We start from the raw sequence: 2,500 nt of genomic DNA, 5'->3' as shown, positions 1-2,500 counted from the left end.
TATTATATATACACACACACACATATATATATATATATGGGCTAGCCACCGTGCGTATTTCTTCGCGAGATCGTGTGCTGCACAGAGGATTCAGAATCGGGTGTTATATCCCCGTCGTTTCCTGACGAACGGAGCTTCGATCTCGATGGTTGTTATATATCATAATGTACTTTTCGCCCGGCCGGCGGACGCGCGTATCTTCGCGCGTTCGTCGGATTTCATTTTCGAACGTTTTCGTGTCGTCGATCTTCCGGCGACTTCTGCGCGTCCGATTCCCGTTGGTCGGTCGTGTCGGATCTCGGCTTCGCTCGAACCGAGTATTAAGAGTACATGGAGTACAAGAGTTTTAAAAAATATATGAAAAGATTACCCTGAACGGTGGATCACTTGGCTCGTGGGTCGATGAAGAACGCAGCTAATTGCGCGTCAACGTGTGAACTGCAGGACACATGAACATCGACATTTCGAACGCACATTGCGGTCCACGGATACAATTCCTGGACCACGCCTGGCTGAGGGTTGCTCACGTAAACCTAAGACTGCTTGCGTTGCGTGTCGTTCCTCTCTATCTGTCTCTCTCTGTCCCTTGGTGCCTTCGACAACCCGCCGTCGTTCTTACGATACGTAGAACGTTTCAGAGTCGGAGGAAGCGCACGAAGAAGGATACGAACAAGAGCGGACGCGAGAGAACGTACGCGACGTACGAGCGATTGTTGGACGCTCGTCGGCGTTCGTCGCGGTCGTGTCGAGACCGTGCAATTCGTACGCATGCTCGATATATAAACTATCGTGTTCACGGGAGACACTACGAAACTCTACCTCTGTCTCTCTCTGTCCCTTGGTGCCTTCGACAACCCGCCGTCGTTCTTACGATACGTAGAACGTTTCAGAGTCGGAGGAAGCGCACGAAGAAGGATACGAATAAGAGCGGAGAGAACCGTCACGGACCTGCGTGAGTGCTAGCGGCGTCGTGAGTCGTCCTTTCGTACGACCGCCCGCTTATGCACCGCTTCGTGTCGGTTATCGAATATATTATATATATATATATATATATATATATACGTAGTGTTGTCCTCGTGACCGATTTTTTTTTCATATCAGCAGATTTGCATACGTTTGCAGGTTTTCGATGAGCACGATGTCCGCGCCCCCGACGTCGTCTTAAATGAATATTATTTTGGCGAGACTGAGAGAAAGCAAATATGGGAACTCGGTCGAGAGAGGAGAGAAGGAGAACAGCCTCAGATAAAAGTAAACTTGGTAACGGTGCGGAATTTTGCCGTACAACCGTCTTTTCTTAAGACGTTTTACTCGAATAGCCCCAGGGATCTAATGCCCACTCCGTCTCTTCGTGCGTAGAGATATACTCTGCGCGAGCGACTGACAACGACGAGGACCGTCGCATCGATGGGTCGTCGTTGCGTTTAACATACTCTGTGCTTGTAATTTATCCCCGAAAGAGAGCCGTAGATCCGGGAACGCACACGTGATTTCTTCGAGCGCTGATGACTTAGGGAGATGATCCCCAGGCGTTGCGCGGAGATCGGAGAGTACGCGTTACTTGTATCGGGACGAATTTTCCCCGTCGTTCGCGTATCTCTCTGCCCGCCGGCCCTGGCCCAAAGCCACGTTCGTCGGAAATCGTAGAAATCGTGTGCGAACTAGCGCGTGTCTATGATCGGCTACGGGTGTTTTACCAAGCTCGAGGTGTTGCGCAACGTTTCCGTACCTGACGAAGATGCGCACGAGAGTCCGTTACAAAGTCGTTGGATGGTCGTCGTCGTCATGCCAGAGAGAATCTCTGGACACGTACAGGAGAAGAGATCGTAGACGAGGAAGAAGACGATCCCCTTTGGCGAGGCTGGAGTGAAACTTTGATTTAATTAAAGACGAGGTATACACGCGCGTACGACGTGATAGTCGTGCGCGCGTGTGATTTTTTTTTAAGGCAATTCGGCGCTACAAGTACTCGAAAAACAGAGAGTGTTGGTCATCCCATGCCTTTTCGGCGTCTATCGCTGGACCGCGCATCCTAACGTCGACGGTCGTCCAGTCCCCGAACACACCACAGTGTACGTCTCGCTCGCTTTTCCACTTGCGTGCGTTCCCGTGCGTTTTCGTCGTCGTCGGTACAGAGCAAAGAAACTTTGCCGTTTCGATCTCTGTGCCGGCAGAAAACAAGGAACCGCTGGAATTTGTCGAGAGTAGAGAAACGGCTGTAAGAGACTGAGGACGGGCGTTAAAAATCACCGACGATCGTTTTAGGATGTCTGGCGTGAGTCTTAGCTCGAACATGATACGACGTACGAAGAAAAGGGCACTTTGGCGCGATGCTTAAAACGCTTCTCTGGAAGGAAAGAGTGTTCTCGTTCTATTCGAATTTTTATTTTTTTTTCTCTTTGAGGCGATTTTCGCATATAGAGATAAAAAAAATACCACCTTCTCTCGTACTGGAGTTTCATAGCTTTGTTCGAAGTGTTCGCGCATACACGGCACGAAC

General features: G+C 50.0%; 1 non-coding gene across 1 annotated transcript; it reads left to right on the top strand.

Annotated features, from left to right (window-relative positions):
* The first annotated feature begins 367 nt into the window (after positions 1-367).
* LOC126927681 (5.8S ribosomal RNA) lies at positions 368-522 on the top strand. Its single transcript, XR_007715772.1, has one exon. It is a non-coding gene; the product is annotated as a 5.8S ribosomal RNA (ribosomal RNA).
* The last annotated feature ends 1,978 nt before the right edge of the window (positions 523-2,500 follow it).

Source organism: Bombus affinis, unplaced genomic scaffold (genome assembly GCF_024516045.1).
Source record: "Bombus affinis isolate iyBomAffi1 unplaced genomic scaffold, iyBomAffi1.2 ctg00000200.1, whole genome shotgun sequence".
NCBI classification, from domain to species: domain Eukaryota; kingdom Metazoa; phylum Arthropoda; class Insecta; order Hymenoptera; family Apidae; genus Bombus; species Bombus affinis.
The sequence above is the reverse complement of the archived record's forward strand: the minus strand, read 5'-3'. Positions and strand labels throughout refer to the sequence as shown.